Source organism: Bos taurus, chromosome 4, assembly GCF_002263795.3.
Source record: "Bos taurus isolate L1 Dominette 01449 registration number 42190680 breed Hereford chromosome 4, ARS-UCD2.0, whole genome shotgun sequence".
NCBI classification, from domain to species: Eukaryota; Metazoa; Chordata; class Mammalia; order Artiodactyla; family Bovidae; genus Bos; species Bos taurus.
Window position 1 is genome coordinate 10,020,196 of NC_037331.1, and position 16,461 is coordinate 10,036,656.

Below are 16,461 nucleotides of genomic sequence, written 5' to 3' on the forward strand. Positions count from 1 at the left end.
ATGGTAGAGAGAGGCAGTCCTCTACCCTGGAGAATACAGGGCCAACAATGTCTAAAATAACTGAGGACCTCTGAGTAATTCTGCATTTTTATTTATTTATTAAATTAAAAAAAATTTTTTTGGCTGCATCATGCAGCATGTGGGATCTTAGTTACCTGATCAGGGATCAAACCTGCATTCCATCCCCCCCGCCCCCCTGCATCAGATACATGCAGTCGTAACCACGGGGAAGCCCCACTAACCGTGTATTTTTAAAAAAGGAACTGTATCTGTGGAGGGAGGCGGGCTGAACCTCATTTGATTCTGAGAATGTGTCAGAAAACTCAAAGCACAATGGCACAGGGCAAAGAGCTGAGCCCAAGGTGAAGGGAATCTTTGGAGAAGAGGCACTCTGTAGATAGAGACCTGTGTCCTGTGTCCGAGGGGGACAGTGACCCACTGAAGGATGAATGAAGGGGAGTTCAAGGATCCGGGCTCTGACCTTTCATGATATCAGTGAAAGTGAAGTTGCTCAGTCGTGTCCGACTCTTTACGACCCCATAGTCTGTACCCTACCATGCTCCTCCGTCCATGGGATTTTCTAGACTAGAGTACTGGAGTAGGGTGCCATTTCCTGGGCACTGACCATCTCTTTCTAAGCCTTACGCCTTTCTCCCATTTTGCTCATGTCTAAGCAAATTTACTTTATAAAGGTATTATTCTAGACATCTAGTCTTTAAAGGTGCAAGTGAACTTCAGTTTATCATTGAGTGTGCACTCTAGGAGAGCTACCCTGTTATCCTAGACAGGGTGGGTCACAACCAGAAGAGCAGCAAGTCAAATTAGCTGGCTGAAGGAGAACTTGGGGTGGGGTCCCAGGGACTTTCCAGTAACCCCTTGGCCACCTCTTTCCCAATCAGTCCCTTAAACAATTGTTTTCTGGACAGGGAAACTTGGCGTGCTGCAGTCCACGGGATCACAGTCAGACACGACTGAGCAACAACAAGGATATTCTTGAGCAACTGCTTTCCTAATGTGCTGCACAACTCCTGGGAAGCATCATAATGGATGACCCTCAAGTCCACATGGTATCCAGAATTCTGATGTGCACGTCCAGCTGTCTCCTGGACATCACCACTTGGTGCTCCCATGTTAAGTCACTTCAGCCGTGTCCAACTCTTTGCGACTCCATGGACTGTAGCTTGCCAAGCTCCTCTGTCCGTGGGATTCTCCAGGCAAGAATACTGGAGTGGGTTGCTGTGGCCCGCTCCAGGGGATCTTCGCAACCCAGGGATCAAACCCGCCTCTCTTAAGTCTCCTGCATTGGCAGGTGGGTTCTTTACCCCTAGCACCACCTGGGAAGCCCTGGTACTCCCATAGGTACTTGAATTCCAAAATGCACACAGTCTTTCCTCTTAGATTCCCTCTCTCTGCAAGTCAAGTCACCAGCCGCGCAGGTTCCTTCCCACACAACCCCATTCTCAATCAAGTCACCAGACCCTGACAGTCCCCCCATTAACTGCTACAGGTCACAGCAGCTTCCTCAGGGGTCTTCTTTCACTAGATTTTCTCCCACTCTGGCTCTTCTTCTGTATCTACAGCTGTGCTCACTCCATTCCTCCTTAAAATCCTTCCACCGTTCTTGAGAGCTTTCAGGGTCAAGTTCAAGTTCAACTCATGATCTGGCTCCCACCCTCTCTCTGGCTTTATCGCCTGCTCCTCCTTCATGGGAAAGCGTCCTCCACCCGTTCAGAGGCTTTATGGTTGTACAAACATACGTGCTATGTCATGCGTGCCTCGTGGCCTTCTCATAGATTGAAATCCTTTCTCTGGAAAGTTCTCTCTCTCATGACTCCACTCTTAATTCCTGTGAGTCTTGCCCTGCCTGATCCTGCCCAGTTACATGGAAATGCAGCGCTTATCACACTGTATTCCATTCACCGTGTACTCACTGCCTGTGCTGTGTTTAGTCACTCAGTCATGTCAGACTCTGCGACCCCATGGACTGTAGCCGACCAGGCTTCTCTGTCCGTGCGGATTCTCCAGGCAAGAATACAGGAGTGGGTGGCCATACCCTCCTCCAGGGGATCTTCCCAACCCAGGGATCGAACCCAGGTCTCCCATACTGCAGGCGAATTCTTTACCATCTGAGGGTAGAGGCTGTTCCTAAGTGGACTTTTCATCCTCAGGACCTGACAAAGCATTGTGCATGTGAGGTTTTTTTTTTTTTAAATGTATGTTCCACTTGTCTGGTGCTTCTGATTTAAATGTATTTCCCCCTTCAACCTACCCCCACACCAACAGGAATGCTAAGACAACTACTCTCTTTCTTTCATTCACTCATTTTTTTTGGGAAAAAATGTTTTTTTCCTATTTGACTTTTCAAATATGAAAAATAGTATGTACTGTATATTTAAAGCATAAAGAATAATAAACTAAAAACCTAAGGAAGTACCCAAAAAAAAATGTATGTTTCAAAAATGCAAGGGTAGCCAGAAGACAGCAGAATGAATGCAGGGTTCCAGGGTTAGTAGGGATACCTAGGGCAGACGAAGGGCTTTCTAATATAGTAGAAATTTATAGGGCTTTCCTGGTGGCTCACTAGCAAACAATCCTCCTGCCAATGCAGGAGACGCAGGTTTGATCCCTGATCCGGGGAGATCCCACATGCGGAGAAGCAACTTAGCCCGTGGGCCGCAACTGTTGAGCCTGTGCTCCAGAGCCCACAAACAGCAACTGCTGAGTCTACAAGCTGCAGCTACTGAAGCCCGAGCACCCTAGAGGAGCCCGTGCTCTGCAGTAAGAGACGCCGAGCACCACAGCCAGAGAGTGGCCCTGCCTGCCACAACCAGAGAAAGCCTGCATAAAGCAAAGACCCAGCACAGTCAAAAATAAATAAATAAACTTATTAAAAAAAAAAAAAAGAATTTTACAGACTGTGGTCATGTCCCCATGCCCACAACAAGGCATCCTTAGAGTCCACCAACATTATCTCTAATCAACAGATGACTTTTTAATAAAGTGTGAGGACCATTTTATTTTTGGAAAATGAAGTTTTAACATGCCTGAAGGGCCCATGTTTTCCTTCAGGCCGTATTGTTTAAATTTCATCCTGAACTTGTGAAACTTAAAATAGTTACTACTCGCTAAATGTCTTATTATGTTTCAAGCAACAAACGCACTCTCTTTTTAGAAGTACAGTATAGTGTAGTTTTGATTTTGACACTGAACAATCACACACTTGATCTCTCTCTGCCTTCACCATAGAAACCAAGCAAATATTTGTAGACATTCCTTCAACCTTCACAGATAAGTAGAAACGAAAATTATTCTGCACACAGGATATGGCAGGCTGTAGAGCTCATCGTTTCCTTTTAAAGGTTGTTTTAACACTTAAGAAAATCTATATGCTTTGGGAAGCCTCATCACCACTCAGACCTGGAAGTAAATTTACAAACTGACTTTTTATGATGAAAACAGCTGCATGTCTCTTTAAGTCCACGCCTCTTCCTCCTTGGTGACTATGTTCATCCTTAATACGGGCTGCATGTAAAACTATCACGTGAACACTTGTAGGTTATTTGGTCAGTGCAAGTGGCGGAAATGGATGCACAGTTTGAGGACCTAAGTTTAGGCTCAAACATTCTTCAACATCTTAAAATCTGTGGGCTCTCCTTTCCTTAAATGGGAAGGGTGTGGAGTTTCTGAGCTGGAAGGAACTATCAAGGTACAGCCCATTCTGAAAAAACCACTCTCCCCGAAGTTCGTAAGCACACACCTTCATCTAGAAGGTTCACAGAGATGCATGCTAGCTAACTAGTCGGGGCAACCGGCAATAAACGTAAGGTCTCCAGAGGACTCCAGAGTTCCCACTAATGTGCTTTCGCTATTAAAGGCAAGAACTAAAGAAAACATGCTCCCAGAGATTAGGATGTTTCATGCCGTTCGTTTAGCAAGATTAAAACTGCAAACAAAAAAGGAGAAGGCCACAGTGCAGAGGACTTAGAGTGCACCATTAGGAATTCTGGTTAGAAGGAAGGAAGTATGCTCTGACAAGAAGAACTGTTGAACAGCAGATGGATTATTGTGGGATCTTGTGTTATTTTGTGATCTCTTCTCCTAAAAGCTTTCACTTGTATCCCATCTGGGGGGTAAAGAAGCAGGTTAGGGAAGGAGGGAACGAAAACATTTGCAGAGCACAGAAGATGTAAAGTCCTGTGCCAGATGGACCTCACCTGTCTGCGTGGAGCATCTGCAGGTTAGTGGTATGAAGTCAGTATCCATGACTCTATCTCTAAAGATAAGGAAGCTGAGACTTCAGAAATTAAGCAACTTGTCCAAGACCCAATCAACTAGTAAATGGTACAAGCAAGATTTGAAACAAGGTTTATCTGATTCAGGTTGACTCTCCTCAGTGTAGAGACCTTTCTTTGTTGGCTTTTTGGTCTTATGCCTTATTATGACTATAAATGTCTGTATTTGTAAAACAATCATTTCTGGGAATTCCTGGGTGGTCCAGTGGTTAGGACATGGTGCCTTCTACTGCCATGGGCCAACTTCATCCCTGGTCAGGGAACTAAGATCCCGTAAGCCACGCTGGACAGCCAGAAACAAAAGCAATAAGCACAAAAGCAAAACAAAACACCCCCTCCCCAAACAATCATCTCCATAACAATGTGAGTTAACAGGAAAGCTGACTAGAACAAAAGGCATCCCCCCATCATGGACCCCCCTCCCCAGGTTCATGATATCCCAAGAACAAAAGAAATGTTTCCCATCCTCCTGTCCCTCCCCCTACCCAGGGAAATGCTGTCCCAAAGGATTTCACAGTTGGGGGTTCAGGATCGTGGATGGAGGGTCGGGAAGGTGTCCCTACCCACAATGCTCTGGTGTGGTGTGATCACCAAAGACAAGTTCGCTATGTCCTCCCAGAACACTCCTTCTCTGGGGACCACAGCAAAAGACCTTCCCCTGAAACTTGTTCTCCTTCTGCATTCCCTGTCTCTGCAAATGAAACCCCCATCTAACCAGTTCCCCAAGCTAGACTCTGTGGCAGACTCACCCTCATCCATTTATGCTGACACAGCTAACAGGGTGCCTTCTTAACTTGATAACACAGCGAAATGCACAGAGCGCTAGGGCTGTGGAAACCAGAGAATGGAAAATACAGTTTGGACAGCCTGGATACTACCACCCACTGTTTCATTCACATCCCTGGGCATACAATATTTTCAGATTTGAAGGTTCAGTGTAACTGTATGGACATAACATTGTTCTGGATTTTATGGTCTGATTTCCAAATTATTAAAAAAGAGCAAAGACGGATGGGTAACATGTGCCCTCTATTTTCCCTTTCTTTCCTATGCTTAAAGAATTTTTAGTATCTTTGTATCTTCTCTGCGAGGAGGGGAAGGAAAGGATTACCAAAAGGGAGGACAGTTCTGCTCTTTAAATACTTATAAAATACAGAATTTATTTGCTCTTGATGAGCTGCAAGGCTTCTCTTAAAATTGTCTCAGTTTCTAGGAGAAACCACACTAATACCAAGGACTCACCAGTATTTCTAGGTACATCCGCCATCAGGAGAGAGAGACATATGTGAACATAAAAACCAGCGGAAGGCTTCTCACCTATGCTCAGGAGCTCAGGCTGCACATGTGTTCGGGGCAGTGTGGTTGCTGCATGCAAAGACGACTTGAAAGGAAAAGTAACTCTCCAGTCTGGGTATAACTTGGCTTTTACCTCAGAGCTAATTCAAAGAAAGATGACTTTTCCATTTATAAACATTTCAAAGAATGTTGCTGCTTTCTAGAAATCTGTGGCAGGTAAGCTTCTTTTATCCTTGAAACTGTCAGGGCTTTGATAAATGGCCTAAGAAGTGATAACAGTGATATCTAAGGAAACATGCAGATTACATAAAAACTTTAATTATTCTTTAGCCATTGAAAGGTAGTCTTAAAGCACCATTTTAGCCGCTTAATATATTGAGGACCCTGATATACGGCAAAAAGAAAAGCAGGGCCATAAATTTCAGAGTTTTATTGAGATGTATCAATTACTTCTACATTTCGGTTTATAGTTTACGGGCTGATGTTCCAAGTCGGTGTCATCCCTTGGCATCTACTTAAAGCTGGAACAACATATACTAGATTTATGTAAGATGAATATGCTGTATATATGGACTCTAGAAAGATGGTTCTGATGGACCTGCTGGAAGGGCAGCAATGGAGATGCAGACACAGAGGAGACTCGTGGACACAGAGGAGGAGGGAGAGGGTGGGACAGACTGAGAGAGCAGCCTGGAGATACACACTGTATCACGTGTGAAATGGACAGCCGGTGGGAATTTGCTGTATGACTCAGGGAGCTCAAATCAGCCTCTGTGACAACCTACATGGGTGGGATGGCGTGGGAGATGGGAGGGAGGTTCAAGAGGGAGGGGGCAGATGTATACCTATGGCTGATTCACATTGATGTACAGCAGAAACTATAACACAGTACTGTAACGCAATTATCCCCCAAGTAAAAATACATGAATTAAAAAAAGAAATATATGCTGGTTTTCCAAAGGTTGTTAATGGGTGAAGTTTCTGTGCAAAAAAAGAGGGTAAGATATAAACTCAAGGAAGAAACAAAGTTGATAGCTAAAAGGTAGAGTGTCTTTGATATAATTCAATTTGTTTTATGTTGAAATGTATTTGTCTTCCCCAGAAAGCCTCAGAATAATTTCTATAATAAAGTTAATTTCATTAAAAAAAAAAAAAGATGCCTTTGGTAAAGCCTTCCAGAACATTCTGAGAGGCTACTAGCTCTATATCCCACACCTCTTACAGCCCCGGCTGAGGTGTGATATGACCACAAGAAACTGTTTGCATCTCCATCATCCCAACAAGACTCACTGGCAGCATTAGACCTTAATTACCTTTGGATCTCCAAAGCCTGGCCCAGTGTCTGGCATACACCAGGCATTCAATGACTGTGTTACATGTGAGACCAAGAGAGAGGTTCTTGCAAATTTTTTCCCAAACTACAAAAACAAGATAAGACCAGGGGGAAAAAAAGATAATACATCTGCTTTAGATTATTCTGAAGATACAAAAGGTGTTTCACATTCATAAATAAGGAAGCAGAATGGCACATTTATACATTGTACCTTAGAGGAAATTTCTTGTAAAGAGCAAATAAGCTTTAGCCACCTATTGCCAGCTCTCTCTTTCTCTCTGTCCCTCTAACCCTTACATATGTACACACCTAGGTAACCACCACTCAGATGGAGATACAGAACATTTACCTCTCCATGGAAAGTGCTCTCTGTCTCTTTCTTAGTCAATACCATTCTATCATCATGGATGAGTACTGCTGGGTCTTCTTGCACTTCATATAAAAGGAATCATGCGGTTTGTGTGTCTGGCTTTTTTCTTTTTTTACTCAACTTAATATGTAAGTTGTTTTATTAACAACTTGCTGACAATATCAGTAGTTTGTTCCCTGTCCTTGCTGTGTAGTATTCCATTGTGTTGACATGCCAGAATGTATTTAGCCATTTTTTTTTTCTTTTGATGAGTGTTTTAGTTCTTGGTTATAGTGATTAACACACATGGTGAATGAACATTCTGTTATGAGCATTTTTGTGCATGTCTCTTATTGGACATAGGCACTCATTTCTCTTGAATACATGTATATATCTACTTGTCTGTCTATCTACTGAGAGAGGGAAGGCATATGGTCAGCAAATACTACAAAACTGTTTTTCCAAGTATAGCTGAACCATCTTATACTCCCACTAGGAATGCATCAGAGTTCCAGTGTCTCCACTTTTTTGCCACCATTTGATGTTCCCAACCAGTCAAGTTAGCCTGTAGTGGAGCCTCTTACACTTTGATAAATTTATAAGAACATAAATTTCCAAAACATTATAATATAGTCTGTATTTACTAAAGCCCTAACTTGAGTCTTTGAAATGGCAGAATCAATAATGATAACTATCATTTGTGTGGCTCAATAGATTAAAAATGTTTTTTCACTTTTGCTCTTGCTAACTGACTTTCAGCAAATTTCTAACTCTTTAAGCATCTGCTTGTCCTTCTCTGGAGGCATATAACTATTTATACAAAGTTCTTAGATACTGTGGGTACTGAGTAGGGAAACTACACAGAGAAGTAGTTTGCAATGTCTCTGCCAAGATTCTAAGTTAAAATATTAATAACGTAGAAGCTGTAGAAGTTGGTGGAGGTGGTTTTTACTAGATTTCCTCTATGAACAAAATGCTGAAGCATCATTATAAAGTCCAGAGTCGTACCTGTCAGTACATGGTCCTGTAGCCTAGGCAAGAGGCAAACGCTCGGCTACTGGCCCCTGCTGCCACACTTCCCTCTGAAGAGGTCATGTAGCCACTTTTCCTTCTGTGGTGAGCCTGCGTTCACATTCACTCTGGCGTGAAATTTAAACACGGGGAACCATGACAACTATTCTGGGGGCGAGGGGTGCACTGCAGGACAATAATCAGTATACATGTGGTACCATTTTCCTTTGTTTAGAAACCTGAACAACTGGAAAAATTATTTTCTTCATTTGCTAGATAAACATTTGCAGAGTGCTACTGGATGGCGGGCACTCCGTGATGGTGAATGCACCTCAGTTCCTGCACTTACAGGGCTTTAGCGTCTGACTGATTTCAAAAGTGCAGTGAGAAGCACAGGAAGGAATACTGTGACTCAGGCTAGAAAGACACACACAGCATCTGGGGGACTTTACATTCGGCTTCAAAAACAGGCTGAAGCCATTCCATCAATATTTCCTATCAACTAAAACATTTCCAGTAAGAGATGAATATTGACAGTATCTTGGAGAAAATGAGGAAGGAACCTATTTGGTTATACTGTTAAGTCCTGACTGTCTATACTCCTGTTTCCCAAAGGGAATTTAGAAGACAATAATGCCAAAATATGTTTCATCAAAAAGATCCTGCATGCCACAACAAGGAGTGGAGATCCCGCGCCATGACTAAGACCTGACATAGACAAATAAAGAAATACATAAAAATATTTTTAAAAACAGCTCTAAATAAAACAAATTTGGGAATATGCTGAATCCACTCTCCTGAAATTCACATTTTTAACCCCGGAATATTAGAGGATCTGAGAAGTTTTACATTTAAAAAGGAAATCTATTTAATTCAACATTTACTAAGTATTACTGAAATGTGCCTCGCCCCCTCCCCGCCCACACATATAATACCTCTCACTATCCTATACAATTAGAGGTCCTTGGAAAATGCTTTGAAAGCAATGGTCCAAGACAACATCCGGTGTTAGGAGCACAAACAACCCAAAATAAGTGTGGAACGTATGCTGCACGCAACTTAGCCTTCTTAACTAATGCCATCTTGAAAAAATTAGAGCTGGTGTAGCTTGCTTTAAGCAAGCAATGTAAATGACAAGCTGGTTTTGCATTGAAAATGAAGGTATAAAAAGAAAATATAAGTTGCAAAAAGATCCTTCAGGGCTCTGGTATAACCATCATAGCACTAACCGCTACTATATAATATACAAGCGGAGACGGTGGGGCGGTCTTGCTACGTCTGTATTAACTATACTAACTATATTCTGTAGTACACACGTGCTCACATTTAGAAAGCGGGTATTTCAAATAAGTTATTTACCTTCAATTACCTTTTTATGGTAAAAGTAGAATGGAGAAAACAGTTCTGGTTAATTAAACTTTCTGGCTCTTGGACACCATTTGGGAAGAAGCTTTTAGTTGTGTAATATGTTGAAGTTCACCAACAGGGTCTGAGACTCTAAAGACAAATAACAGACAGTGCCTGTTCTGGAGGGCTTCACAGTCTAGCAAGGCAAATATAAAAAGAAATACTGTATTACAGTGTGGCTGGAACTACAGTAAGAACTACGTGGAACTACATGGAGAAAGCTCTATGGAAACACCAATGACTTCATCAAAAAGAATCAGTGATTTATTACTCCTGCATTAAAGCATGCACAATCTGTATACAATAAAAATACAGCTGCAATCAAGAAATTGATAAATATTTATTAAGCATCTATTATATTATATACTATAAATATGCATGCCAGACTTAAGTGTCAAATTACTACAAGTCTCATAGAATTTCATATTGTTCTCAAAAGAAATATAAAAAATCCTCTCAGATTCCTGGGCGATTTTATATCCAGAATTTGAGGGAGTCAAACAAAAGTAGAAGTTTACACTTTGGAGAAAGTCTAAGGCAAAGAACACCACAGGCAAGCAACCCCTGGGATCTGTCATCAGAAATATACTTATCACATGCGTTCATTCATTTCATAGTTAAAACCAGCAGAGGGAGTAAACCTCTTCAAAGGAAAACCTCAAGTATATACAAAGAAATAGAAGACCTGAGAGGTAAAGAAAGCCTTTGACATTTTTAAAGTTTCTGAAACGTAATACAAGAGAACAATAAGCCGTCACTGAAAAAACTGAGGGATGTCAAACTCTTGCTCCCATGAGACTTATGGGACTGAAAGTCTGAACCATCCCATCTGAAAGCCTTGGCGATAGGAAACACATTTTGCAGCAAAATGGAACTCATCGACACTAATAGGAAGGACCTTCAGCAGTGCATTTGCCAATGAGTCAGAGGTAAATGTGTGCTGAGTCTCACTCCCAAGATAAGTCTATATAAACCAACCAACCAAGGCAGTACCGTTCTGCCTCAATTGCCAAGACTGAGAAGCTGCTACTTGTGAAGAGAATGGAAGCTTACCTTGAGATACCTGAATCCTTTGTGACTGTTACAATAAATTCATTTTTTCATGGAGCTATACAAGGCATTCCATGATTTTTTCTCATGGGGAGTATTGTGAGAAAAAGTGTCTATTAATGAAAACCAGGCATTTTTATGCGCTGGTACCTCCATGATATTTTTTGTCCTTGCTCTTTACAGGGTACCTCATTGATTGGAACTTTTATCACACTTACCATATTACACCAGACTATAAACCTCTCAAGCATAATCTTTCTCCTAATACTGCATACCCCCACCACTCAGCACTTAATTTCTTACACAGAGGTCATGGACTAACAGGGTCTGATGAGAACGACTTATAGGAGTTTTGAAAATAATAAGAGCAATCTGTTTTGCTCAGTCCCAAACTTTTTGTTGTTGTTGTTACAGGATATATTTTCTCTGTTCTGTTGCTTGCATGAGAACCTAAAACATACAGAGATAGGTGACATCTGTTTTTCTTACCTAGGTTACTGAACAGAGTCACACAGAGAGAGACAAGGGGAGCCTAGGCTTAAGACCGGGAAGGCACGCAGTCAGAGGAGGCACCCTGATGTTCCAGGTTTCCTGATCAGCACTGCACCCTATTCTATCTGTTCAGTCTCACATGCCACCAAGTTTTCAAAAGGCCTACTAGCCAGTAGCAAAGGTCACTGATGTGTTCCGTAATAGCACTCTCTTTTTTCTCGAGCAGCTTTGCCAGAAGTAACTTCCCTGGTGGCTCAGATGGTAAAGAATCTGCCTGCAGTGCAGGAGACCCAGGTTCAACCCCTGGGTCAGGCTGAATCCCCTGGAGGAGGCCATGGCAGCCCACTCCAGTATTCTGACCTGAAGAATCCCATGGACAGAGGAGCCTGGGGGGCTACAGTCCATGGGGTCACAAAGAGTTGGACATGACTGAGTGACTAACACACACTTCTCTTTGCCAGAAGATTGTCTTTGCTATTAGTCTTTAGGAAGGACAACTCTGGTTTCTTTTTCCATTTTACACTTTTTTCCCCCTAATTCATTCATTTGTATGTCAAATATTATTTACTCCTGCCTCCTGATTTAGATAGACATTTTTCTAATTAATTAATCATTATGCACTTCAACAATGTTTCTGTTTTTCATGATGGGTACATTCATCTTTAGAAAACAGTAAATGCAATAGATGCCTATTGAAAAGACTTCCTTTTCTTTTATGGTCCTTGGATTGATGCTTTCGCAGTTAGAGTCAGTCTTTCTTATCTAGTAATAAAAGCATTTAGTGCTCTCAGTTAGCCTCCGTGTACAGCTTTGGTCATATTGTCAGCTTTGATGGAGAGTTCACTGTAGTATGGTAGAGTCAGTCTTTAATATGAGACATGTTAAACAGGCAAGAGAAAAAGAGAATGCTATAGGAATTGAGAGAAACTTATCACAGTAAAACTGAGGCATGACAAGCCGATGAGCTAAAGAGTTGAAATGCCAGTCACTAGACACCTTGGGGATAAGTAGGGACCAAGACTTGATGCTACTTCCTGCTCAGGGTACAAAAGACCTGCTCATAATCACTTCTGCCAATTTCAGCCTATGGAGGCACACCCACGGTGTGAAGAGCAGCATCGGTGAACCTCATGCCCACCTCTGGTTGTCAGGGAGCTCATCATGCAGTACAGGGGCTACAAGGCTAGATGGAGTAAGAGAAACAGTCCTGGACTGAAATCTAGAGACCTGGTTTTAGCTCCAGATATATCAGTAAATAATATCTGTGTTTTGTCTCAAAAAAAAAGTAATTTGGTATCAATGGGCCCCAGGTTCCTCTCCTATAGGGGTTTCCCTGGTGGCTCAGACAATAAAGAATATCTGCCTGCACTGCAGAAGACCCAGGTTTGATACCTGGGTCGAGAAGATCCCTTGGAGAAGGGAAAGGCAACCCACACTAGCAGTCTTGCCTGGAGAATCCCATGGACAGAGGAACCTGGAGGGCTACAGTCCATGGGGATGCAAAAAGTTGGACATGACTGAGCATCCTCAATTATAAAATCCAGAGGTCACATGAGATTATTTCTAAAGTCCTTCCAAGCCTAGACTCCAATAATCAAGAATAAATACATTCTACCTGCTTGGTGAAGCTACCTGGACGTGGTGCTGTCAACCCATACAACACATCCAGGTCAGGGGTGCTGATCACAGAACCGTCACACTTTGAGAAAGGGAACTCTGATCAAGAGGAAAACGTAAAGGACCTTTATAAGTACACAACGGACTCTGTGATTCCATACAGCAACACTGGAATTCCAGAAGAGTTGGTGAAGAACCTCTAAGAGTCATTTCAGCTGAGAGGCAGAAGGCAAAGTCACACATCTGTCATCAACTGCAGCTAGAGGCTAGAGCAGAGCCTGTCTGCATGTCTGTGCGATGTGGCAGGGGCTGATGTCGGGCTTTTCAGAATCAAGCATCGTTACTCAAACAGGAATGTTTAGTGACTGACCTTTCTGTAGGCAAGCATCCAAATTTATTCCAAAATGGGCTCATAGTAGCCATTTCAGAAGAAACGGGTACGCTATTATATGCCTGCCTCTGAAATACACTTTTAAAAAAATGTCATGGGGTATGATTTTTTCTGCCCTGAGCTACTATTATAACGTATGGATTGATTACCATGAATTTTTCAGCTGTGTCTTTAGAAATCACTGAAGAGAAAAAAACTATTATATTAAATGACTGAAATGACATAAAATTACTTAAAATAGGTGAAAGGATATTAACCCCCCTACAAAATATTAAAACACTGAGGAAGGAGAAATTTAAGCTACGTATAATATTTCTGGAAATTCCACTTTTTCATGTGACTGAATTCATAAAGGTTATTTACAAGTTGTGTGGATAACAGACTTTTATAGAGGCAGGTATCAATGGCAGCGTAAGTATATGAATCATCTCAGTTTCTTTTCCACATCACCGAACAACCATGGTCCCAGGACTAAGACAACTTTATTTAAGTAAAAAAAAAAAAAATCCCTTCAACTTCTTAGATGGTGATTAAAGAACTCTGAAGTTTTAAAAAAGAAAAACAAGAAGCAAACGCTCAAGGTAATAAGTGCTTTCTTGTTACCAGTGCTCATATCCCAGGGCACTGGCTGGAGCTAAAGGACAAAGAGATAAGGGCAATATTGCTAGTTACTAACAAATGGCAGATAAAAGAGCTCTTCTGGGTTCTGATTAAGTGACAGCATTCTACACATTCTTTTGACTTGAGAAAGACAGGCTAAGAGCAGCGGCTAAGTTCCATGTGAAGCACCGCTAAATAAGCATATCTGCATGCTTCCACATTCCAGCAGGATGGGATCTCTTTCCTTTCCCCGAACAGAAACACGTTCTCTGTGCTCCCAGCAAGAACGCGCCTTTGCTTCAGCTTCCATTAAAAAAAAAAAAGAGCATAAGTGTATATGCTGAAAGCACAGAGAAGTTTTGTGCTGTGGGACGTGGTGGCCGGGAGCCAATGTTTACAATCCCCTGGGTGGGAAAGGCAGGGTGAAAGGCTCAGGACGGCAGGCTTTAAAAGTCTTTGCTGTTGCCGCCGGTGACCTTCGCCTCCGTTCTCAAAGCAGCTCTCAGGTTAACCCCTTGGATACTGTGTGTGCTGGGGCCGCACAAAGGAAATACCTTTCTTTGGAGGATACCACTCTCAGGCACATCGGTTTCTGATTTTGGCTGAGGCAGCTCAGAAACACTGGGCTGACAAGCATGCATTCAGTCCGCTTTCAGACCCATAGCATGTTGGGGCTCTGGGGTCTGGGTTTCGACATGGGCTGTGTTCTACAAAGTGAAAGTTTCCAGCTTCAGGCGACGGACTCAGGCTTACAAACCAGGGGATTGTGAAACATGAGCATATTTGGTCTCCTGGGGAGAAGGAAGCATCCAATTTATGCAGAAATGCTCTTTTCCCAGCAAGCCAATGAGAGGGCGCGGCTGGGAGAGTGGGGCTTCCTATAGGGATCTCCGGACTGGAAGAATGGTGCTTACAATTAAAGACATGCTAAATTGCTAACAGCCCGACTTAAAAAGCAGCCGAAGAGAAAAAGCCAACTGGAGAAATGAAAAGCGAGTCTTCCAGTTTTAAGTTAAAGCTGACCGCATTCCATTTATTATTAGTTGTTACCGTTTCGGTGGAAGAGAATTAATAAAGCTTTTATTCCTACTGTTAAGATGTAAAGATCCCACTAGAAAAAAACTTCCCATATATATGTATGTCTTTCCTAAATGACTCAAAAGATGTTATTCAACAGTAATATTATTTAAGACCTCAAAATGTTTTCAGGACACAAGATTTAGCTTTGAGAAAAACTGGTCTGATGTCAAGGACTTGTGTCTATTTTAACAGATGCTTTGCTCTACAAGAAGTTTTGTGGATTTAAAAATGTTTGGTACCTGTATATTGATCATCATGAATAATGTCGTCCCTTTATTTGAATGGACAGCACACAGAATTCCTGGGGTGTTGAAATGAATTGTGCAATTCTAATATCCAGAGTCTATGAATCCTTAACATGTGTTTAAGGTTAAGGGTTAAGACTTCTGGAGATGAAAGTGAAAAACACCAAACACTAGAAAATGTAACTGAAATGCACAAAAGTTATTAAAATAAGTTCTTATGAAAACCATTCAATCAAATATGAGACAGTAATAAGAGAGGATTTTCTCTCAGCATTTGGAGATGAAGTCATGGCCTTTGTGTTACCAGGCAGCCGTCTATAACATCATCAAGTATGCGTATCCTGTGGTTAGAAGTCCATCTCTAGAAGAATGGCGCTATTTGAGAATACTAGTCTTCAGCTTTTCTCAACTCAAATTGGTCTTAATAAGGGCTTCTGAAAACAGGTATTAAAATTTCAGCTTCTCCAAGAATGTTTAAGAGTAAACAAAACCACTATCTTGGCTTTCATTACAGACAAAACAACCTGTTCGACGGTAGAAGTCAATGGTGATTAAGTAAATATATTCAAGTCTAATGCAGACGCTAACTAGAAACAATTATTTTGAGAAGCGAAAAGAAACATCAGAGCTCCACACAATAGAAAAGATGTAATGACAGGCAAAGTTTACCGTGAGTTTTCCTTATGTCTGGCACTTCACTAAGAACGTTGCAAATTTGGTTGTTTAAATCCTATGTTGACTTGTGATGTAGGCACTGAATGTCTTGCCCATATTCTCGGGAGAAAACTGATGTGCAGAACACGCTAATAACTATAGGGAGCCACATGCTGGAGTCAGAACTTAAAGGCAGCATAACCCCGGGGGCTGCAGGTATGACCACTGGACCTGAGGGCCACACACACACACAGATCAGTAACACCACAACAGACGCCCCTACCAAACATACTTCACAGCTCTAACGGTTCAGTGCATGTTGTCATCTTCATGGTTACTGGGGACCCCCAAGGCTGACCAGTCTTTCAAGAAGGGAGTTGTGTTCAGCTGGAGATGTTCCATTTTATTACTCAATTAAACCAGTAACATGATTTCTAATCGAGGTCACAAAACTGCCATACTCTGTTTCTGCAACAGATTTACGAATATGTATGTATTAGTTTTGCATTTTTAAATGGATTTAAAGCATAGCAAAGGGGACTGTCCCTGTCAAAGATTTTCATGTTTTACAAACCAGTTGGGGAAGATTTTATTTGCAGGCTACAAGATCTCATTAATCCTCTGCCCCCCATCCTCGTACCCCA

The 16,461-nt window shown here is 41.9% G+C and overlaps 1 protein-coding gene across 6 annotated transcripts in view; it reads right to left on the bottom strand.

The window, feature by feature from the left end:
* Positions 1 to 16,461, bottom strand: part of CDK6 (cyclin dependent kinase 6) — a 260,451-nt gene that overhangs the window by 90,672 nt on the left and 153,318 nt on the right.